Source organism: Kogia breviceps, chromosome 7 (genome assembly GCF_026419965.1).
Source record: "Kogia breviceps isolate mKogBre1 chromosome 7, mKogBre1 haplotype 1, whole genome shotgun sequence".
Taxonomy (NCBI): Eukaryota; Metazoa; Chordata; class Mammalia; order Artiodactyla; family Physeteridae; genus Kogia; species Kogia breviceps.
In genome coordinates, this window is record NC_081316.1 from 29,574,481 (window position 1) to 29,600,646 (window position 26,166).

The window sequence follows — 26,166 nt, forward strand, 5'->3', positions numbered from 1 at the left end:
TTTAAGGTAGCTGAAGAAGATGGGATCCATGTAAAGAGCAGCAAGAGGTGGTACAGACAGGTAGGTTGAGGTGAGATATAATATCAAGATAAAGAAGAAGACAATTTTCTAGGCAACAGAAAACTAAAAGAGAGAATTGGTTTCTCAGTTCTTGTTTTCCTTTGTTTTGGATAAAAGCAAGTTCTCATAAGATTTTTTTTTTTTTTGGAAGATCATGTTGATAGTGGTGGGGAAGGCAAACTGGAAGGGTTAAGAGGTGGAGGCTGAGAGGTCAGACAGTCAACTAGGGAAGAGCTCCAGGTGAGTCATGATAAAGTTCTGATGAAAGTCTATGCTAAATTAATCTCCTTATCACAGGGCCAAATAATGAAGTATTTTGGAAAATGTCTGCAACCACCAAATTAACATTATAATCTGTCATAAGAACATGTCTTGGAAACACAGGTCTGGGAGGGGCCAGAAAATATGTTTCCTTCAACTTGCCATTGTCATCTTTCAATCCTGTCTACTTTGGGAAGTCAGTTTTCAGAACGTATTTCTTGGGTTAAATGTGACTGCCTAAATTTACTGTCCAAATTTCCAAAGATGACACATAATCTGATTAAATTGTTTAATAATCCCTTTAACTATTACATTATCCTGGAGAGCCCTACTCCATCCATCTCTTGACAATGAGACTGAATCCAATGATACTATAATCTCAGCTCAGTTTTAAGTGCCCTGTGCTTTGCTAGCAAATTGCCTACTCAGAAACCAACACCACTTTTAACCCTATTACAGTCTATTGTGGAGGCTCTGTTATCTTCACTTGCTTTACAGCGGATGACTATTATACACCACGGGACTCCAGAACCTGGGACTCCTTTCAGATGAAGATATATAACCTAAGGCGTCTGCCATATTCAAGGCTCTGTCAGTTGCTGATAAAGCTAAGAGGATATACAGATCATCACAACCATTTCACTCCTCCTGACGTAGTAGTCAAACATTATCTAACAACAGGCTACTGGGATTAGACTGTAGATGGCTTGCTGCGATGGTCCATCTTTGCCCAGGCCCAGTAGTACCTCTTTTGGCAGTTTCATACCAGTGGTGTCAAAACATTGCGTGAGTCTGTTAAGATTTACCAAGATATCTACTCTTTGCTATCTATTAAAATGAAAGCCTTCCTTTTTAACCTTTCCCTCTATTTATCTGACATTCTCTCCCAATAAAACACCTACGCATTCCTCAGGAACAAATGTCGATTTAACATTTTCCAGTACTAACCTTCATGACAGCTATAGGTGTCTGACAGCATGTAACTTAAACATTTCAGTGGCGCTTAGCATATTTTCTCAAGGAGCAATTGGTGGAAGTGAAAAGGAAACAACGCACTTTTCAGTAAGCAGTCTATACCTAACTGCATACATCTCTCCCTCTCGTCCCCTTCCTCTTCTGGGAGGTTGCCACGGTGCCAGACTACGTGTATTGTGAGTGCTGCTGTTTACAGTTTAAAATGAAGCATATACCTATTACAGAAAATCTGGGAGAGAATACAGAAATGTAGGAAGATTGAGAGAAAAATTGATCTCTAATAAATAAATAATCATTACTTTGGAACTGTTCCATACAGTATTTTTCCTATGAATAAAATTTTGGAATTTTGGTGTATTTTAATTTGTTTTAAATGTGTTTGTATTGGTAGGATCCATATTAACTTGTTATACTCAGGAATCTTTTAGTTGCTAGTGACAAAAATCCAAACTGAATAAGCTTAAGAGAAAAAAATGTTAGAAGAAAAAGGCTCATTCATGTAACTTAGAAGAACAGGGGTTGATCAGGTATTTTTCTCAATTACTACAAATAGGAAATATTCACATGATGTGGCAAGAAGAGGGAGAGTACTTTGACATCCTCCCACTTAGAATCCCAGAGGAATGAGCTTTCTTGGCTCCCAGGGAAGGACTCTGGTGGACCTGGATCAGTTGCTATGTTGGGGTAGACCCCTCTCCCCCTTAAAACTATAAGAAGTTGGGGAAGAGCAATTTCCCAAAGAAAGGGAAGGTCCTGTTTCTAACAGCACAGCGAGGAGGAATAGTGGAGAGTCACAATCAAGAGATGAGTATTTTCTAATGTCAGGAACCATGAATTTTCCACAAAGTAAGAATATTCTTTATCCCAGGAAGAAGGAGAGTATCAGAACTTTATGAGGTGCATTTCAATGTATACCTTCTGTCCTTCATAAAAGATTTTTAGTTTTCTTTCTTTTTTCTTGCTACTTCAGCTGTGAATCTCTGTATTGGTGAGCCAATGCTATAGATAAAGATGTTGCATTCCCTCAAGTGTGTTGGGGTAGAAAAAAGATTAAGGATCAATTGTTCATCCACAGTAATGAATCAAAATTTAAATACCAATTGATCTATTGCTGGAGATTTAGGTTGTCTCCATTCTTTTACCATTTTAAACAACGCTACTTAGAACATAAAGAGCTTTCTAGATTTAGAATTATATAAGACCAATTTTTAGCAATAGAATTACCAGTTCAAAGGGTATATATAGTTCACTTTAAGGCCCTCAGTCCATTAAGTATTACTGAAACAGTATTTCAGTGATGTAGTTTCCTAATGCTGGCTGGACCAGCTGATTTATTCTAGTATTAATTGTCTAGTGGTCTGCATGTATCAGCTCATGTATTTACAGTTGTTAGCACTAAGCACAGTGCCTTGCATATGGCATTCAACAAATGTTTCTCAATGACGAGCAAGAAGATGCTGGTGTTGGGAGTCCAGGGATTTTCCTAATTAATCTGTATTTAGGATGAAAGCATGAAAAGGAAATTCCTTTTATACAAAAGCAGGACACTGAAGACAAATGACTGAGAGAGTAAAGTAACTCACCTCATTCATTAAGTATAAAGGGTAATTCAAGTTTTACCTGCCTGTCTGCTGTTTGCAGGAGCTTAGCCTACTCCATGTGTCCAAAGAAGATTAAACAAACCAGTATTTATGGAAAGAAGCCATTTGGTGCATATAGTGGAAAGAACTCCAGCTCTGGAGTCATGAGACTTACTCTCCAGTGGAGGCTCTTAACCACCCTGAGTGTTGGTTTCCTTATTTGATCAATAGAGGTAAGAATGTCTGCCACGGCCGCCTCTCAGGGCTGCTATACAGAATGAATGGGTAATGCATGAGGAAGTTCTTTGTAAATTGTAAAATCCTGCACAAATAAATTATTCTTACCATTATTATTGCAAATTCAGAAGAGTTGCTCTTAAATGATCTGAGGTTGTACATCTCTTTGGAATGTAATTCAAGTTATGAGCTCTCTCTCCCAAAAAAGGGGTATATACTTTTTTAAAAAAATATCTTTTATTGTATTACTTATTTATTTATTTAGGCTGTGTTTGGTCTTCGTTGCTGCACATTGGCTTTCTCTAGTTGCGGCGAGTGGGGGCTGCTCTTCGTTGTGGTGCGCGGGCTTCTCATTGCAGTGGCTTCTCTAGTTGCAGAGCACAGGCTCTAGGCGCACAGGCTTCAGTAGTTGTGGCAGGCGGGCTCAGTAGTTGTGGCGCACGGGCTTAGTTGCTCTGCGGCATGTGGGATCTTCCTGGACCAGGGTTCGAACCCGTGTCCCCTGTGTTGGCAGGCGGATTCTTAACTACTGCACCACCAGAGAAGTCCAAGGGGCACATAACTTTTAAAAATTATATACAGTTTCAGGCTGTGTATGAAATACCACAAACTCAGGGGTACATGAAAATAAAATATAGTATGTTCTCCCTGCTCAGAGGCTACTTGCACTCTAGTAAGACAGACATACATTAAAGAAAAAAAAGAGAAGCAAACAGGATGTGGTAATTATGGATGACTGTAAAGAAGAGCTATCACTGGAAGTCTAAAGCCATGCAGAAAGTCATCATGGAGGGGGCTTCACGTGCGATGGTTCTTGACAAACGGCAAACTATGTACAGTGAAGAGCTATCTGGTACACAATGGAAGATGAGAAATATACATACTCTATTATGTCCAGGCACTATGCTGGGTCTTGGACAATAATATAAATAAATTAGACATATTTATTAATCTTAAGAAACTCCTGATATAGAAAAATATAAATGAAGAACAAATAAAGAGAATGTGATGTGATAAAGTGTAGTACTTTTTCTGGGAGGGTGAAAAAATGTTTTCGAGAAAAAATATCATTTGAAGTCGGTTTAAATTGTGAATAGAATTTAAGTAGAGATAATAGCATTTGGAAAGAAATAGCAAAGAGAAACAGTATGTTACTATTACTGGATCATTATGCAGGTACATGGCAAATGAGGCCATGTACAAGAAAGTGGACCTAGAGTGCTTTTCTAAGGAAAAGGCACTTTATCCTGGAGATAAATCCAGATGTGCTTAAGGATAAGAATAACCAAATGTTTTATTAAAAAACAGGCTCCCAACACCCACCTCCCAAGATTCTCATTCAGAGGATGAGCAGGAATCTCTGTTTATCGGTGTCCTAGGGGAATTATTATTTTCAGGCAAGTTTAGAAAATAATATCGGAAGTAAAAAATTTTCAGTGAGGTGTTTTCAGCTGCAAAAAGGTATCTTCAGTCCTGGAATTTGGAATCATTCCTTTAATGGCAGTGTGGACAATTATTAGATGAAGTTTGTAGCAGGAAAATATTCTGATGCCCCATAGTAACCTATCTCAAGATGTAATAGCTTTTTTATATCTTGCTTAATCCTTACTCTATTTATTCTTGCTTTATCCTAGTGGAAATAACCAATAACTGGTCATGATCCTCTTTATCAAAGCCCATCATTTCACATCTAAGTTTCCTTTTGGATTACATTTGGTCTTCATAGACTTAGCCTCTGTTTTCTAATGTTTGATTTTAAGAACAACTCATTTTAATTCATTTTTTTGGTCTCCTCAAGTCTTCTCCACATTTACCAAGTTCTGGAGCTTATTTACAACACTAAGCCAATTTCTTAGGAATTTCTGCACTCTTTTATGGCTTGACATTCTGTTTACACTCATGTCTCAAACAGCTAAATAAAAATGATGACACACAGTCAACCAATTCTGTCATTTATTCATGCAACAAATATTGCTTGACTATTACATGGTAGGTATTATACTAGGTTTTTGAAGTACAAAGATGAATACAAATAAAAGTTTATGCCTTTCTGAAGTCTACAGTGTAGGAGTGGGGGGAATAAGAAGTAAACAAAGTTGCCCCCCAAAAGTATCTACTTTTATAATAGATGGAAATAAAATATTTTGGAAGCACGGAGGACAGAATTATCTAAGGCTAATTTGTGGGGTCAAGGAAAGTTTCACAAAAAAGATGACACTTGAAGGAATAACAGAGTTTCAAAGTGTATGGGACTGTAATGGCTGCACCCTCAGTGTTCCATAGCATCCTTGGGTTTACCAGCTTCTTTAGTTTATCCCCGATCCCTGTTAAACATTTCCCTAGACATTCATGATCATTGTTTCCTTTTTGCTTCATAGTTTTATGCCATAGCTAGGTAGGACGACAAACATTTCCCTGGGTTTAAACCAGGAGAATTATACAAACTCACCCAGGTTCAGTTGAACATTCTGTAACTATTGCCTGAGTCTTGCTTTGGAAACCAAACCTGAAACCGGATAATTTTCACATGGTTTCAAGTTTCACCATCAACAATTCACATGATACCAGGCTCAATTCATGTATAATATAAACAAGTGTAAAATTTCAGCCACAAGTCACTATAGACATATGTTGGATGGGCCTTGAACTTGGCTTCACAAAAATGATTTGAGCTTCCACAGAGAAAGTATTTCCATTTGTCATCAGCGCAGGTATTCTCCCTTCCAACACATATACCAATAGCCACTGGTCTAATTGTGGAAATAACACTTCCTGATTTGCAAAGTTCAGACAACAGATGCATCGTCCCCAAAATGACAGCCTGGTATGTCGAGGCATAACAATGGCCAGCCACAAGTTTGGTGGAAACTAACAAAACGTTTTAGAATAATGGGAGATGATGAAATGGATCTGCAATGAGGACTTAATATGTCATTTTTAAAAACCACTAAAATATGAGGAAACTTTCCAACTTACAACAGTGTGGAAAGTAATGCAATAATATGTTTGATTAGAAAGTAATTCAGGATGCATTAATGTAAGCACTTAGCAAGTTTCACAAACATCCCATTCTACAGTGAGCATATAGATTTTTTCAAACATCCATTTCCACTTAAGTTGTGCTCTAGCTGATTGCTCTAAATGCAAGAGCAGTTCTACAAGCTCTTTCATGTACACTAAATTCAAACCCTTTGATCCCATTTTGTTTTGATATTTTTACTGGAAATCAACACAAAACACTTAAATCTCTGTATTTCTTCATAAGCTGTGCACATTAGCCTGGTTCTGAAAAGTATCTTTCCCTTTTGAATCCTTGTAAAACAGTCATTTAACACTATATTCTTTCCCTCTGATTCTCTGGGGATTTTTATTTGCTTTAAATTCAAAAGGGCAAAAGACTTCATCAGATAATAAATCAAGAGTTAACCTGGAAAGACTTATGTGGTTTTTTTGGGGTTTTTTTTTTGTGTGTGTGTGTGTGGTATGCGGGCCTTTCACTGTTGTGGCCTCTCCCGTTGCGGAGCACAGGCTCCGGACGCGCAGGCTCAGCGGCCATGGCTCACGGGCCCAGCCGCTGCACGGCATGTGGGATCTTCCTGGACCGGGGCACAAACCCGTATCCCCTGCATTGGCAGGGGGACTCTCAACCACTGCGCCACCAGGGAAGCCCTGGAAAGACTTATGTTTAACTAGTCTCCTTGGCAATGTTTGAGTTCAGCCGTTCTGACATGGTGAGCAACATCTGAGAACAAGGTAGAGTTAAAAAAAAAAAAAAAAAAAAAAGCAAGACCCAGGAAAGGAAAGGAAGGGAAAGGAAAGGAAAGAAAAAGGCTTGTTTCCTTAAATAAAAATAATAGGAAGTCTGGTAAACCTCAGAACTTTTATCAGGACTAAGTACTAAAGGTGAGTCTGGGAAAACAGAAAGATAGGTAAACCAAAAAAAAATGAGAAAAGTTTGCAATTGTAAAAGTAAACATAGGTTTATCACCCATGGACAGAGCCTCATCAGAAAATGCACAAGGAGGCCTGGCTCTCTCCCACTGCAATCCAACCATTAGCAGAATGCACACTGAGAAGAGAAGGCAGCCTGGAGGGAGCCAGCATCACCCAGGCTGGGGCTTACCTGCAGCTTTTTATAAAAATACACATGCCTGGGGAGAGCTTAAATATGGAGGAAGAGTAAGATGCGGAGATCATCTTCCTCCCCACAAATACATCAGAAATGTATCTACATGTGGAATTGCTCCTGCAGAACACCTACTGAACGCTGGCAGAAGACCTCAGACCTCCCAAAAGGCAAGAAAATCCCCATGTGCCTGGGTAGGGCAAAAGAAAAAAGAAAAAAGAGAGACAAAAGAAGAGGGACGGGACCTGTATCAGTAGGAGGGAGCTGTGAAGGAGGAAAGGTTTCCACACAGTAGGAAGCCCCTTCGCGGGCGGAGACTGTGGGTGGCGGAGGGGGTTGAAGCTTCGGAGCCGCGGAGGAGAGCGCAGCAACAGGGGTGCAGAGGGCAAAGCGGAGAGATTCCTGCACAGAGGATCGGTGCCGACCAGCACTCACCAGCCCGAGAGGCTTGTCTGCTCACCCGCCAGGGCGGGCGGGGGCTGGGAGCTGAGGCTCATGCTTTGGTAGGAAGCCGGGAGAGGACTGGGGTTGGCGGCGTGAACACAGCCTGAAGGGGTTAGTGCACCACGGCTAGCTGGGAGCGAGTCTGGAAAAAAGTATGGAGCTGCCGAAGAGACAAGAGACTTTTTCTTCCCTCTTTGTTTCCTGGTGCGCGAGGAGACGGGATTAAGAGCGCTGCTTAAAGGAGCTCCAGAGATGGGTGCGGACCCCAGAGATGGGCATGAGACACTAAGGCTGCTGCTGCCGCCACCAAGAAGCCTGTGTGCGAGCACAGGTCACTCTCCACACCTCCCCGCCCGGGAGCCTGTGCAGCCCGCCACTGCCAGGGTCCCGGGATCCAGGGACAACTTTCCAGGGAGAACGCACGGCGTGCCTCAGGCTGGTGCAACATCACACTGGCCTCTGCCGCCGCAGGCTCGCCCCGCATCCATACCCCTCCCTCACCCCGGCCTGAGTGAGCCAGAGCCCCCGAATCAGCTGCTCCTTTAACCCCGTCCTGTCTGAGCAAAGAACAGACGTCCACAGGGGACCTATATGCAGAGGCCAGTCCAAATCCAAAGCTGAACCCCAGGAGCTGTGTAAACAAAGAGGAGAAAGGGAAATTTCTCCCAGCAGCTTCAGGAACAGCGGATAAAAGCTCCACAATCAACTTGATGTACCCTGCACCTGTGGAATACCTGAATAGACAACGAATCATCCCAAATTTGGACTTTGGGAGCAAAGATATAGATTTCCGCCCCCTTTTTCTCTTTTTTGTGAGGGTGTATGTGTATGCTTCTGTGTGTGATTTTGCCTGTAGAGCTTTGCTTTTACCATTTGTCCTAGGGTTCTGTCTGTCTGTTTCTTTGTGTTTTTTTACTTTTAATAAATTTTTTTCTTAATAATTACTTTTTATTTTAATAACTATCTTATTTTACTTTACTTTAATTTATCTTCTTTCTTTCTTTCTTTTCTTTTTCTTTCTCTCTCTCTTTCTTTCTTTCTTTCTATTTTTTTCTCCCTTTTATTCTGAACCATGTGGATAAAAGGCTCTTGGTGCTCCAGCCAGGTGTCAATGCTGTGGCTCTGAGATGAGAGAGCCAACTTCAGGACACTGGTCCACAAGAGACCTCCCAGCTCCATGTAATATCAAATGGCAAAAATCTCCCAGAGAGCTCTACCACAACACCAAGACCCAACTTCACTCAACGACTAGCAAGCTACAATGCTTGACACCCTATGCCAAACAACTAGCAAGACAGGAACACAATCACATCCATTAGCAGAGAGGCTGCCTAAAATCATAATAAGGCCACAGACACCCCAAAACACACCACCAGATGTGGACCTGAGAAGGTCCACATGAGAAGACAGAAAAAAAAAAAAGCAGATGAAGGAGCAAGGTAAAAACCCACCAGAACTAACAAATGAAGAGGAAATAGGCAGTCTACCTGAAAAATAATTCAGAATAATGATAGTAGAGATGATGCAAAATCTTGGAAATTGAATAGAGAAAATACAAGAAACGTTTAACAAGGACCTAGGAGAACTAAAGAGCAAACAAATAATAATGAACAACACAATAAATGAAATTTAAAATTCTCTAGAAGGGATCAATAGCAGAATAACTGAGGCAGAAGAACGTATAAGTCACCTGGAAGATAAAATAGTGGAAATAACTACTGCAGAGCAGAATAAAGAAAAAAGAATGAAAAGAACTGAGGACAGTCTCAGAGACCTCTAGGACAAGATTAAATGCACCAACATTCGAATTATAGGGGTCGCAGAAGAAGAGAAAAAGAATGGGACTGAGAAAATATTTGAAGAGATTATAGTTGAAAACTTCCCTAATATGGGAAAGGAAATAGTTAAACAAGTCCAGGAAGCACAAAGAGTCCCATACAGGATAAATCCAAGCAGAAACATGCCAAGACACACATTAATCAAACTATCAAAAATTAAATACAAAGAAAACATATTAAAAGCAGCAAGGGAAAAACAACAAATAACACAAGGCAATCCCCATAAGGTTAACATCTGATCTTTCAGCAGAAACTCTGCAAGCCAGAAGGGAGTGGCAGGACATATTTAAAGTGATGAAGGAGAAAAACCTACAACCAAGACTACTCTACCCAACAAGAATCTCATTCAGATTTGATGGAGAAATTAAAAACTTTACAGACAAGCAAAAGCTAAGAGAATTCAGCACCACCAAACCAGCTTTACAACAAATGCTAAAAGAACTTCTCTAGGCAAGAAACACAAGAGAAGGAAAACACCTACAATAACAAACTCAAAACAATTAAGAAAATGGGAATAGGAACACACATATCGATAATTACCTTAAATGTAAATGGAATAAATGTTACAACCAAAAGACATAGACTGGCTGAATGGATACAAAAACAAGGCCCGTATATATGCTGTGTACAAGAGACCCACTTCAGACCTAGGCACACATACAGACTGAAAGAGAGGGGATGGAGAAAGATATTCCATGCAAATGGAAATCAGAAGAAAGCTGGAGTAGCAATTCTAATATCAGACAAAATAGACTTTAAAATAAAGACTATTACAAGAGACAAAGAAGGACACTACATAATGATCAAGGGATCAATCCAAGAAGAAGATATAACAATTGTAAATATTTATGCACCCAACAGAGGAGCACCTCAATATATAAGGCAAATACTAACAGCCATAAAAGGGGAAATTGACAGTAACACAATCATAGTAGGGTACTTTAACACCCACTTTCACCAATGGACAGATCATCCAAAATGAAAATAATTAAGGAAACATAAGCTTTAAATGACACATTAAACAAGATGGACTTAATTGAAATTTATAGGACATTCCATCCAAAAACAACAGAATACACTTTCTTCTCAAGTGCTCATGGAACATTCTCCAGGATAGATCATATACTGGGTCACAAATCAAGCCTTGGTAAATTTAAGAAAATTGAAATCGTATCAAGTATCTTTTCTGACAACAATACTATGAGACTAGATATCAATTATAGAAAAAAATCTGTAAAAAGAACCAAACACATGGAGGCTAAACAATACACTACTTAATAACAAAGAGATCACTGAAGAAATCAAAGGGGAAATCAAAAAATACCTAGAAACAAGTGAAAATGAAAACACGACAACCCAAAACCTATGGATGCAGCAAAAGCAGTTCTAAGAGGGAAGTTTATAGCAATACAATCCAACCTTAAGAAACAGGAAACATCTCAAATAAACAACTAACCTTGCACCTAAAGCAATTTGAGAAAGAAGAACCAAAAAAACCCAAATTTAGCAGAAGGAAAGAAATCATAAAGATCAGATCAGAAATAAATGAAAAAGAAATGAAGGAAACAATAGCAAAGATCAATAAAACTAAAAGATGGTTCTTTGAGAATATAAACAAAATTGATACACCATTAGCCAGACTCATCAAGAAAAAAAGGGAGAAGACTCAAATCAATAGAATTAGAAATGAAAAAGGAGAAGTAACAACTGCCACTGCAGAAATAAAAAGGATAATGAGATTACTACAAGCAACTCTATGCCAATAAAATGGACAAGCTGAAAGAAATGAACAAATTCTTGGTAATGCAAAACCTTCCAAGACTGAACCAGGAAGAAATAGAAAATATAAACAGACCAATCAAAAGCACTGAAATTGAAACTTTGATTAAAAAGCTTCCACCAAACAAAAGCCCAGGACCAGATGGCTTCACAGGCGAATACTATCAAACATTAGAGAAGAGCTAACACCTATCCTTCTCAAACTCTTCCAAAATATAGCAGAGGGAGGAACACTCCCAAACTCATTCTATGAGGCCACCATCACACTGATACCAAAACCAGACAAAGATGTCACAAAGAAAGAAAACTACAGGCCAATATCACTAATGAACATAGATGCAAAATTTCTCAACAAAACGCTAGCAAACAGAATCCAACAGCACATTAAAAGGAGCATACACCATGATCAAGTGGGGTTTATCCCAGGAATGCAAGGATTCTTCAGTATACGCAAATCAATCAATGTGATATGCCACATTAACAAATTGAAGGAGAAAAACCATATGATCATCTCAATCAATGCAGAGAAAGCTTTCAACAAAATTCAACACCCATTTATGATAAAACCCTGCAGAAAGTAGGCACAGAGGGAACTTTCCTCAACATAATAAAGGCCATATATGACAAACCCACAGCCAACATCATCCTCAATGGTGAAAAATTGAAAGCATTTCCTCTAAGATCAGGAACAAGACAAGGTTGCCCACTCTCACCACTATTATTCAACATAGTTTGGGAAGTTTTAGCCACAGCAATAAGAGAAGAAAAAGAAATAAAAGGAATCCATTCAGAAAAGAAGTAAAGCTGTCACTGTTTGCAGATGACAGGATACTATACATAGAGAATCCTAAAGATGCTACCAGAAAACTACGAGAACTAATCAATAAATTTGGTAAAGTAGCAGGATACAGAATTAATGCACAGAAATCTCTGGCATTCCTATACACTATTGATGAAATATCTGAAAGTAAAGTTAAGTAAACACTCTCATTTACCATTGCAACAAAAAGAATAAAATATCTAGGAGTAAACCTACCTAAGGAGACAAAAGACCTGTATGCAGAAAATTATAAGACACTGATGAAAGACATTAAAGATGATACAAATAGATGGAGAGATATACCATGTTCTTGGATTGGAAGAATCAACATTGTGAAAATGACTCTACTATGCAAAGCAATCTACAGATTCAATGCAATCCCTGTCAAACTACCAGTGGCATTTTTTACGGAACTAGAACAAAAAATTTCACAATTTGTATGGAAACACAAGACCCCGAATACCAAAGCAATCTTGAGAACGTAAAATAGAGCTGGATGAATCAGGGTCCCTTACTTCAGACTTACTACAAAGCTACAGTAATCAAGATAATATGGTACTGGTGCAAAAACAGAAATATAGATCAATGGAACAGGATAGAAAGCTCAGAGATAAACCCACGCACATATGGTCACCTTATCTTTGATAAAGGAGGCAAGAACATACAGTGGAGAAAAGACAGCCTCTTCAATAATTAGTTCTGGGAAAACTGGACAGGTACGTCTAAAAGTATGAAATTAGAACACTCCCTAACACCACACACAAAAATAAACTCAAAATGGATTAAAGACCTAAACGTAAGGGCAGACAATATCAAACTCTTAGAGGAAAACATAGGCAGAACACTCTATGGCATACATCACAGCAAGATCCTTTTTGACCCACCTCCTAGAGAAATGGAAATAAAAACAAAAATAAACGAATGGGACCTAATGAAACTTAAAAGCTTTTGCACTGCAAAGGATACCATAAACAAGACCAAAAGACAACCCACAGAATGGGAGAAAACAGTTGCAAATGAAGCAAGTGACAAAGGATTAATCTCCGAATTTTACAAGCAGCTCATGCAGCTCAATATCAAAAAAACAAACAACACAATCCAAAAATGAGCAGAAAACCTAAATAGACATTTCTCCAAAGAAGATATACAGATTTCCAACAAACACATGAAAGAATGCTCAACATCATTAATCATTAGAGAAATGCCAATCAAAGTACAGTGTGATATCATCTCACCCAGGTCAGAATGGCCATCATCAAAAAATCTACAAACAATAAATGCTAGAGAGGGTGTGGAGAAAAGGGAACCCTCTTGCACTGTTGGTGGGAATGTAAATTGATACAGCCACTATAGAGAACAGTATGGAGGTTCCTTAAAAAACTACAAATAGAACTACCATATGACCGAGCAGTCCCCTTCTTGGCATTTACCCTGAGGTAACCATAATTCAAAAAGAGTCATGTACCAAAATGTTCATTGCAGCTCTATTTACAGTAGCCAGGACATGGAAGCAAACTAAGTGTCCATCAACAGATGAATGGATAAAGAAGATGTGGCACATATATACAATGGAATATTACTCAGTCATAAAAAGAAACGAAAACGAGTAATTTGTAGTGAGGTGGATGGACCTAGAGTCTGTCATACAGAGTGAAGTAAGTCCGAAAGAGAAAAACAAATACCATATGCTAACACATATATATGGAATCTAAGAAGAAAAAAAGGGTCATGAAGAACCTAGGGGCAAGACGGGAATAAAGACACAGACCTACTAGAGAATGGACTTGAGGATATGAGGAGGGGGAAGGGTTAGCTGTGACAAAGTGAGAGAGTGGCATGGACATATATACACTACCAAACGTAAAATAGACAGCTAGTGGGAAGCAGCCGCATAGCACAGGGAGATCAGCTGAGTGCTTTGTGACCACCTAGAGGGGTGGGATAGGGAGGGTGGAAGGGAGGGAGACGCAAGAGGGAAGAGATATGGTAACATATGTATATGTATATGTATAACTGATTCAGTTTATAAAGCAGAAACTAACACAGCATTGTAAATCAATTATACTCCAATAAAGATGTTAAAATAAATAAAATTTTAAAAAATACACATACATGGACACTAATCTGAAAATCCAATTCTCAATTGTAAAATATAGACTGCCTCCAATACTTCTACCACAATTATCTGTATCTTTAAAAAAGAAATACTTATAGCTTTTAAAATAATACCTACAGTAATTCTCTCACTAGCCATTATTGAAAACAGTGCTTGACCTTCTGCCTTCGTAATGTCTATAATCTTCATTAGTGCTACTACAGGCTACCTACAGAGCCATACCAGTCCCTGGATGCAATGAAATATCTAAATCTTTGTTCCTAGATGTACTAGTTTCCTAGGGTTACTGTAACAATATACCACACACTGAGTGCCTTGGAACAACAGAAATTCATTGCTTCACACTTCTGGGAGCCTAGAAGCCTGAGATGAATTTATAGGTAAGGAAGTATCCTTCTGGAGGCTATGAAGGTGAATCTGTTCCATGACCCCCTCCTGACTTCTGGCAGTTGTTGGCATTCCTTGGCTTCTGGCAGCACAAATCCAATCTTCACATGGCATTCTCCCTATGTCTCTCTCTCTATGTATAAAGTTCTACTTTATATAAGGACACAGTCATATTGGAATTGGGCCTACCCTAATAACCTCACCTTAATTTGATCATCTGCAAAGACCTATTTCCAAATAATGTCACATTCACAGGTACTGGAGGATAGGACTTCATCATCTTTTTTGTGTGGGGAGGGGGGAGTGGGGGACACAATTCAACCCATAACACTAGTTCCTTTATTCATTCAGTCAACAAGTATTTGTGAATCAAAGTCTATGAGCTAGGAACTGTCCTAGGCAATAAATGTGCCAAAATTATCAAGACAGCTTCAAGATAACTGAATTTTCTATAAGGTGTTGATATGAGGATATAAGAATAATAAACACACTGCATTCCTGGTAAGAAGTAGTTTATTCATTTCATTAATTCATTGATAATTTCTATCATGTACAATATTGTGTTAAGAGTCATATATGGAGAGATAAAGTACACACACACACACAGAGGATTGTCTATTACTGTGTGATACATACTAGAAGACAGGAATATGTATTATGGGAAAACAAAGAAGGTACATGTAACTGAAGTAGGAGGAACCAGGAATTGCTTCCAAGAGGAGAGGATACTTGAAATGTGTCCGGAAAGACATGTTGGGTTAAGGGATGAAGAATTAAGGGTGTTCTAGGAATAGAGGCAGAGAAAAGAACTTACAATGAATATAAAAGCAAGGAGACAGGAAAAAGCATGAAATATTTGGAGAACTGTGAATGAATCCATTTGTGAATGTGGACATGGGGACTTGACAGGGGAAGAGGCCCTGAACATGGAGTCTGACCTTCATTCAGGAGGTAATGGAGTCAGAAGGGAGTGATGGGATTGGATATGTGTTTCAAGAAGCTCATTTTGAGGAAAGTGTGAATAATGGGATAAAGGAAGGTAAGGCTGGAGGTATGAAGGCTACTGTGATAATCCATAGAAGAAAAAAGGAGGACCTGAACTAAATCAGTGGCCAAGGGCACAAAAGATTGAGGAAGAGCTTCAGGAGATGTTGAGGAGATCAAATTTACAGTGACTAAACATCTGAGGAAACTTTCAACTGGGGGAGGCATGAGGGAAAAGGATGAACCTATATCACGTATGTTATAAGAGAATTTAAATTTTGTTTCCTACTTATGGACGCTTTGTATACTTGCTCTCTGCCTGAAATGTATTTTCTTCCATTAACAAGAAAGAGCTCATCATTAAAATTCAGTCCAACATCATGTCTAGAAATTTCTCCAGTGCCTCTCTCCCTACGCTATTCTCATATACCTTTTCTGCCCGTATTCTTGTGAACTTTGTGTATATATTTCTTGAAACAGCACACTCTTACCCCACACAGTCATTCAATCACTTATAGATACTCAAAAAATGTTGATGGATGAATTTATATGTTTGATATACTTTCCACCTGGGCCATATAAGTTTGGCAATTTAGACAGTATCCCATTACAATGAATAAATTAATAAAATCTAAACCCTGTATTACTGGAAGAGTTAAGCTACAGTTATGTGAAAAGTTGGATAATTCTAGCTAAATGTGGCATCGCTCACTCTTGTATTTGACAGAAATTAATTAGTGATATTACTTAGTGTTAATCCTGGAAATAATTATAGCAAGACTTTCGCATCCCGGTCCCTTAGTCTTTATACTTCAAGCTGGGATGCAGGAGTAGGAATACTTTAGTACAAATGCAAGTGGACTGGATACACTCTTTCAAAATATACCAGTAGCAGCCACAGCACCATTCTCCCTTTTAAATATTTTTCCTAGCACACCATCCACAGGACAGTGGCTCCCTGTGTGCCCCCATGTTTCTACTTTTGTTAGACCTTTACTGTGTTAATGAAGTTAGTTGTTGAAGAAACTACAACACTCTCCCAGTGGTTAATGCTGGAAGCACAGCCAATCCAGCTTCTTTAAACTTTGGTTCCGAAGGCATTACAGGAATCTATGAATGAAATGAAAATGTTTTGAAATTCTAGTCTCTTTAATAGCCCAAGCAATCATCAGTAAATTGCAGACTTTACAGGTATAATTTTCAGTAAGGGTCAGGGAATTCATTCATTAGAATTATGGGAGATAAAAATTTAAACGTCTCTGTAATATTTATAGGAAAAGTGTCATCAGTATAAAGCGGCCTTAAATCACATTCATTCATTATTAAGCACTCCTCTACATTTCTGAGTGAAGTTTCTAATGGGATGAAATCTCCTCAGCTGCAATAACATCATGACTGTCTATTTATAGCCAAGTTGTCTTTGCTTATGGAAGTGCATTTTTAGGTTGGGTATTAAAGCAGGTTTTCCCTTTGAAGGGAGATATCTAACTTTCAATGACAGTAACCCATTACTCAGTAAACAGGAGAGTTCACTAAAATTGGAAATACCAACTAATTATAATTATGTAACAACTGGCATGCAAGCACAGTACTAAGATTTGTCTGAAGTCCAGTCTTTGACTGAGTTTTATTATGTTTTGTTTCTAAGGGCTAGGGCTCCACTTTCTATTTTAAAATGGAAAACAAAACAAACAAACAAAACCCACAGAGACCAAAAAGATTTCTACCTGTATGAGAAAATCAGTTTGAATGTGTTTCCTCTTTACCATTACGCACTCTGGAGGTCAAGTAGACCATTCTCTCTTTATATCATTAAAGATGAATTATCACTGTTGATGTCAATTTCCTTCCCCCACACACCTGAGGCTTTGACAATAGTAGCCTCTCATAACTCTCACTAATAAATTGAGTACATGCTGTTTAAATACCCAAACCTGAAGACACACAATGTATCTGTTCATTTCCTATTCATGAACGATATCACCTATGTAATTATTTGCTATTCAATTTGCAAATTGTACCTTTTGCTAAGAAAGCCTCAGGGTTCAACCAAATCATTAATTATGATATGTAAAATATTTAAAGCCAATGACAGCTCTAGTGAAACATAAGAAGAACAACACAGCGGGAGCAGAGCTTAAAAATAGCAATAGGCAGCATTCTTTGCCTGTAATTCTCTGTCCCAATTACACAGATAATTCACGCATGAGTAAGGATAATTGAGTCGTTCCTCCACTTTGTTCTAAGTTGTAGATCTGGCCAAATATCAGCATCCATCAGGGCTGATTGGGATCTTCTTTTAAACATGCCCAGAAGCTAACAAATGATAAGTGAAAAGAATAATGAAATGTACCCTCAACAAATGGTAGGAAACATTCAAATTCATACAATAGGTGTTTATTCAAGATATAACTTTCTTTCTTAAACCAATTTAGCAGGATTCTGCTAAAACTTTTATCTCATGGAAGAATTTAAGAGCCAGCAGCCCAATTAAAGAAATTCCAAAATGTGTAACTATAAAAGAAGAGAAAGGTAGATTGACTGGCCAGACTATAATGAAAAAAAAATGGGAACCAGAGGATCTGAACTATAAACTTTGGAGAAAAGAGATCAGCAGAGGTTAGACAAAACCCTCATGAGGCTTTTGGAGGTTGTTGATCAGTCTGGATCTCATTATTTTATTCAAAATGATCTGATGATTCAAAACAGGAACCCTATGGACCCTCTACCAAAGAAGGCATCTATACAACAGTCTGGTCAAGTTGCCTAAAAATAAGGCCCATGATGGGTGAACTGAGGAGGAAAGACTGCAAGTCAAGGAAGATGCAAATAAAATCCCTTCTTTGCATGTAACCTTTTCTGAAAAACAAAATGCTTGGGTAATAAGACCACTCCCCTGTGATAACTTTTCACCCTTTACACTCGAATGGTGTCCAAAACTAAGTTAACAGGAGTTCTTATAAAACCAACAAAAATTATGTTAAAGTGAGAATTTTTGAAATGGGATAAACCTTTACTAGGCATTGAGCCTATACTGGGCTTAAGCATCAAAATCTTATATAATCATCGCAAAAACCCTGTGAGGTGGGTCTTATACACGAGGAGCTAGTCAGAGCACTGAGAAGATTTAAATCACAGTTGGATTCCAGAGCCCTCTATGCTTAAAGTAATGGCTTTTATAAAAATTAGTCCTCCTTTTCTATCTAATATCTGACACCAGATTTTTGTTGGCAGTTATTCCCCTGGCAAGGGATAACTCAAACATACTATATCAGTAAAACTCAGAACTCAGTGTGTCAATGTTCACTGCATTTAACTTTGGTTTTCTACCACGGTCTGTCATCTCCCCATGAGTGTAACCAGGCACACAGGCACTCAGGCCTCCAAGCCCACCTGCTCATCCCCTTCTATGCATGCAGCTGTCAGCACCCCTCACTCATCTTAGCATCCTAGTACATCATCCTAATACTGAGATGCTTCTGTTGGTTTATCGTAATTCAGGTCTATAATGTTGTCAGCCTTTTTAAAAGCTCTTTCGCTAGAATGAATCTTCTTCCCTTTTCTTAAGAGATTCTTTCTACTCATTGTTCAAGGATCAGCTATCAACTTTTCATAGAGGTTAGTCTCTCACACACTCTGAAGCCAGTGGTTTTGCTGGAGGGTTAGTGTATGAAAGGTGGGGTGTGCATGGGATAGGCCCTGAGGTCCCGTGTTATACAAGAGAGAACCAAGAATCCATGCAGACTGGGGTCTCTGTACCATAACTTTATTCATGCTTTGCCCACAGCAAAGGTTTATAAATTTAAGTAAAATATAAAGTTCCAGAATTATATCTCTATACCAATGTGAAACTACAAACCATTTAATATGCTATCTTCCTCCCATGTCTTACTCCCACAGTTCCTCACCTGAAAATTTCCCTCTATAAATGTTTCTATGTGAGTGCATTCTGCAGCTTTTTTTGGCATTTGGAAATCAAATCAAATCATAGCACACTGTAAGTCTGGGAACCATGTGTTTTCGAGAACAAACACTTCTAACTCAGGGTACATCAAGTCACAGCTACAGCTGACCCACAGTACATAATTGCCAAATGTGTTTGACAAAACCCATTCTTATTCACTACGTAATGTACAAGCAGTAAATCCTAAAAATGTTTTGAACCACTTGTTTTTTAACTTAATGCTGGGAAAGTTTAGATGGAAATGAACTATTCACTACAGAGATCTTGTGTACTCCAGCCAAGTGTAAATGGGGCCTTTCATTCTTTTCTCATGGTCGTGCTGTTGGTCAAGCTGGTTCAGAGGTGGATATCTCTCAGCTCTTCTGGTAGCACTGAAAGAGGTATTCAGTCTCCAGTTACAGAGCTTGGCTCCACCACTGACAACAGAGATCATTCTACAGAAGGTGGTACCTCTTCCACCTACCAGCTCTTTTAAGTCCCCATCAGGGCTGGCACATTTCACTCCAGCTCTGAAAGTATGTTTAAAGTCTTTAAGTGAAAATCTTTGCAGGTTTCATAGGATGGATCTTAGCTTCCTTGGTATACAATGGCTTCCTTGGTGAAGATATAGTCAGAGAACACAGGCAGCAGTGCCTCACAAGAGATACAAAAGGGTTTGGTGACAACTGGAGCCAATCACGTGATAGGCAAACCAGAAAGAAAACTGAGCCTGACACTCAGGCTAGAAGCAAAAGCTTCTGAATAGGCCTGGGAAGGGTGGCAGAGGGTTTATGGTGAACTGTACAGTGACTGGAAATGAGTAAGACAGGTGCACTTGATGGTATGGGCATCAGAAGGCCAATGATCTGGTATGCCTGAAGAAGTATCAAGAAAGAGCATCTATTTGGAAATATTGCTTGGAAACTGTTTTCATCTCCCACGAGTATTAGAAAATGCCTGAAAAGCTGGCACTGATTGAAAACTTTTCAAAGAGTTTTGCCAGTTTAGCCAAAATCAATTAGAATTAACAATTTCTCTCAAGGTAAAGCCAAATTGACAAGGGAAATGCAGGAGAATCTAGGCAGAACAAGAGTTAGTGTATTGAAAACTTTCTCTGCACATGCACACACACACCTGTACACACACATAAATATTTATGAGACTTGAGAACTAAAAAGCCAAGTGACATTTTTTAAATAAATATTTTAGGCAAAGAAATAGTCTGTATTCTGATTCAGCTTTTACATCTTTTGAAAATCATCCTATACTTTTCACCACATGATATCAAAATTTCTGCCTCTCTTCTAAAAGATACCTGTAGCACTGTCTTGCTGATTATAATATTTTTATTCTCCACTTAGACCATTTGAATGTATCAAAAGTAGTGTTTATGAAGTCTATTATATAAAAATATCCTCCCTAAATACTACATCTATGTTTATTCCTCAAAAATAAAAGATATATTTGAGGAATTTTTTACACTTGCAAATTCACATCTCCAAATAAAACTGTAGCATATTGAGTCTTCCTTATTACTCTCACTACAGGTTTATTAGAAAAGCAAAACTACATCAGGCAAATGTCTGCAACTATAACATTTACCACTGTGAAAAGTCATGTTGACCCTTAATTATTTTCTTCTAGCCTACTCTTTTCTAGTATATATCCAAAGAAAATCCTCAAAGCCCTCAAGTAAACTCTTGAGATGGATGTCACAAAGAACCAGCATTCCCTTTCACAACCCATTCTTTCACATCCAATGAGACAATTTCAATTTTATAATATTGTAATTTCATACTATAGACCTCATGTGAACCAGTGTTCTGGTTTCTACCTAGGCAAAGTACAGAAATATATTGAAATCAGAGAAAAAATAAATAAATAATAAATGTGAAGATAGCTACCCCAAGAGTCATAAGGATTAAATAGGGTTACCTATGAAAACACCTTCCACAATGTTAAGTATATCAAAGGTATTCCATAATTTCCCTCCCAATTATTTGTTTTTAACAATGCTCTCTATATGTTTATTACCAGAGGCAGCATACTCTAGTGACTAAGAATATTCACTTTGAAATCAGAGAAATCATATCAAACCTTGATTCTGCCAGGTGACATTGGACAAGCACTTAATCTCTTTGAGGCTAACCTTTATTTTTCCTGCCTATGAAATGGGATAATGCTTACTACCCAGAGTTTTAGTGATTATTGAATGGAATAACACACTTAAAGTCCCTAACCCAGGCACTTGTCCATGGTAGATGCTCAATAAATTGTACCTATTATTTTTATCTTCATTTTTACCCCTAATGCCCCTGAGATCATTATCTGCATTTTATACCTAAGGAAACTAAGGGCAAAGAAGTTAAGGGACTCACCAGTTGCTTGAAAGAGGATGAGGAGGACAAGAACAAGCATCTTTTGACATCTAGCTAAGCCACCTCTTTCCCAAAGGGGAGATGCAATCATGGTGGTCGAGATACATAGACATCATCTGGACCACATTCTCTATTCCTGGCAAAACCAAGGGACTCCAGGACAGTAAAAAAGAGAGCCTGAACTGCATTTAACACATTAAGTTCAATAAATGAAAAGCCCACTACTCATTTAATGAATGGATTTCAGCAAGGTACATATTGAAGGGGAAAATTCACTATAACTTTTAGTCTACTGTGAATTTAGACTTGAGGAAGAGCCATGTTGACTCCTTTAGACAAACTTTACAGTCAGCTGATGGAATATCCTCCTCAATGTCATTCAGGTTGATTGCCTGACATTATGGTGCTGAATATTTAGATTTTCTATAATTTTTTTCTTGGTGTGCTTTTTTCAGAGTTTCTTATTTAGTTCTCACCCCAACGAATGTGGATATGAGAAGCTGTATCTGAATTATTTCCAGTACAGCCTAAAAATGGACAAGCAAATGCCATTCCTTAGGCTTCTACTATGAGCTGATCTCATGCTTGGCTTAATAATAATCATATCCATTTTAATGAAGTAGCATATGATTTTCACATCATTTCAAATTTGGTATTAGCCGTGAGTTCACTGAGTAGGCAGATAGTAAATTTCCCCAATGAAGATGTCAAATAACAAATTATATAATGGCAAGATCCAAGTATCTATTGATTCAACAAAACTACCCAAGCATATCTACACATCATTCTTTAACACAACCTTATCCCTTTTTATCACAAGCTCATAAATTACCTTAGCATGCATCAGGGTCAAATAAATCACTTTTTAAATGGTTGGTTTCAAAAAACCATCAAGAACACAGACTGAAGATATATGTATCCATTCCTACTAAGTTACACCACAAGCATTTAACTCCCAAGAGTAGATCTAATCAAGCATGCTTGGTTATTTTTAATCCCAGTCTGATAATTATTTTAAATTGTGTTCATTTCATGCTACCAATAGATTTTTTTTTCTTTTTTTCTGCCTTTCCAAAGCAGTGAATACCCTGGACTAGCTCTGCCGCAACTTACCTGGACGACATTGGGAAAGTCCTATCATTGCTCAAACCTCAGTTCCGTCACCTCTAAAATGAAGACATTAAACAAGATGACCTTCAAAGACATTTTCCAGCTCTAATGCTCTTGGATTTTGCCTCTATTGAGGAAGCCAAGAATAAACTATGGAGGTTACTGGGAACTCTAAATCTACTTTAGGCTCTCTATATCCTCTTAAGGTCTAAGTACAGTTTCTCCAAGGCTTTATAGACATGCTTCATAGACTCGTTGAATCAAAAAATTTCTCTTATGTGTAATATGACATAGAACACATAAACAAAGCAGTGCTTTGAGTAGCATTGATGAGAAGGATAGGTTTGGGGGTCAGATAATCTGAGATCAGAGTCTAGGCTCTATCATTCAGTTGGTCTACGATCTTGGGTGAGTCAATATTTCTAAACATCAATTTCCTTATATGGGGCTAATAATATTATTTACTTTATGGTTTAAGTCTTAAATGAGAAATTGGGCATAGAGTTCTTAATATGGTTCCTGGAACAAGAACCTAATTCAGAATTTTCTCCTTTTTTAAAAAAAAAATTAATACATTTTCTTGTTAAAAAGAGGATTTTTTTCCAAGTCTTTTTCAACAAAACTAGTGAACATATTCCTTTCCAACTAGAAGCCCCCACAATGTATCCCCAAAAGTAAAGTGTTCTGGTTTCTCCCATGTTACGCTTTTACGTGGAGGCTTGTATACAGAAAATGTTGGGGGAGGACTCAGCTTCAGAAATGGTTCTAAACGTGGTAGAGAACCATCCCATAGACCCTTGAATTTAGGGTAGAACAAGAAGTTATTTGAGCTAATTATGGCTTGGAAAACCTTCCCCCATTTTACAAAGACTTAACATACATCCAGCAGATATTTAATGAGCTCTTACTCTGTGACAGCAATCCTGGGTCCTGCCCTCATAAAACATATATTCTAGTAAGTAATTAAGAGAATTCAGAGGAGTACGATGCATGTATCAAGGTGAAGTTCACTGTAATAGGAAAGTGCATGGAAGGGACGCCCATTCCCAACTTCATGGATCAGGTAAAGGCTCATGGAGACCTAAAGAATGAATAGAAGTAGTCAAGGAAGTAGAGAAGGATTGTTCTTGGGAGGAGAATTAATGTATCCCCTATTTTTACTGTCCCATATTCCCCTTTTTGAAAGAACTAAACTCAAAAAATTTCATTTGATTATCTAAACAAATGATTGTCCATTCATGTATTTAACATATTTTATCAAGAATGTCCTACATTCTAGACTCTGTACTCAGTGAACAGAGCAAAACAGTAGTGAACAAAGTAACAAATGTCCTGTTCTCTTCAAGCCTAATTTCTAAGCAGGAGTCAGACAAAGCCTAGGGACTAGACCAGATAGAGTCTAGAAGACAGAGACATATGTTAATTGAATAATAAACAAATAATAATATAAGTTAAAAAAAAAAACTACACGGGAGATAGGCACTTAGGACAATGACTGCACACGGTAGGGCAGAAATGACAAAATGAGAAGATTCACAGAAGACATTACTAAGGAAGGTGAAAGTTAACTTTGCCTATTTTGTCAGAATTATGGGATCACAAAGACACAGAATACAGGGACCAAATCTCTGAATCAAATGGCTCTCTCTCTCTCCCTCTCTCTCTCTCTGAAGATGTAACCATATATATGTTATAGACTGAAATGTGTCCCCTCGAAATTCATATGTTGAATTGTATTGTGATTGTATTTGGAGATAGAGCTTTTCAGAAGATAGTAAATAAGTTAAATGAGGTTGTAAGGGTGTAATCTTAATTCAATAGAACTGGTGTCCTTATAAAAAGAGGAAAAGACACCAGAGCTCATTCTCTCTCTCTTTCTCTCTGTGCACATACAGAGGAAAGGCCCTGTAAAGATGCAGTGAGAAGGTAATTGTCTGCAAGACAGGAAGAGAGGCCTAACCAGAAACCAACCCCGATGGTACCTTGATCTTGGACTCCAGCCTCCAGAACTGTGAGAAGATCAATTTCTGTTATTTTAACCACCCAGTGTGTGTATTTTTTTATGGTAGCCCCAGCTGACTAAAACACTGTGTATGTATCTATCTGTATATATAATTTGTCTCCTATTCCCCATGCCTTTGCTTGACTTCTCCTGTTGGCTACTTTAATGGGCTGGTCTGCTTTGGGTCAACTGATGACCTGCTCTTCCATTCATGTGAGTAACAACCCCTTCCCAGCACAGACTGCGGCCGTTGCAGCCACCAGCAGCTGCAGGACGTTGTCTTCAAATTGAAGTCATCTGAGCCTCTGTTTACTTACTGCCCGAGGGCGCATAAAGGGAAAAGGGGAAAAGAGGAAAATAGACGAGGAAGAACACTATGTCCTGTGTCCAGGTTAAAGTGTGGACACCAAAGGATTGTTAGCAGAATGATTTTCTGAAGTCAGCACGTTCTCTCTACTAAGGCAAGAGAAAGGTAGGAGAACACCTTCATCTTTATATACCTCCAGAGGGATGAAGTAAAATAGCTTTCTTCAAACCAAAACTACTCTTGAAAAGTTTAAAAATAAAACCTTCGCTTCCTGCTGAAGACAATAATAATAAAATGGTTGTGTTTATTAGATCCTTTCTACGTGCCAGGCACTGTGCTGTGTACATTAACAGAGGTTATCTCATTAAACAAACAAGCAAACAAACAAACAGCTAACATTTATAACACTTAAAATGTTTCCAGAACTGTTCTAAACACTTCTCACACATGATCGCTTTTCATTACATACCTACAAGGTAGGAGGACAAGTCCCGTTTCATAAGGGTACTGAGGTTTATGGAGAGCACAAGTAATTTGTCCAAAGTGTGACAGCTGGCAACCTGCAGAGCCAGCATCCCATTCCAGGGAGCCTCTCCAATCCACGGCCTCCATGACTCAGCAGAAAGTGGGAAAGGTAAAGAGAAACTCAGAACATGGTCACACCACTCTTTGTTAGGAGGCTAGATCCAGAAAGAACTACCAAGAACATCTCACTGAGACCTCTCATTCTACAAGAGAACAAATGAAGGGCCAAAGTTGGAAAAGTGACAAAGCTAGGAGTGGCCCCCAGGTTTCCTGATGGGCTTACCTGTCCATGTG

The 26,166-nt window shown here is 38.4% G+C and overlaps 1 pseudogene; it reads right to left on the bottom strand.

The window, feature by feature from the left end:
* The window catches only part of LOC131760273 (hypoxia-inducible factor 1-alpha inhibitor-like), a 124,015-nt pseudogene extending 98,093 nt beyond the window's left edge, over positions 1-25,922 (bottom strand).
* Positions 25,923-26,166: the final 244 nt, after the last annotated feature.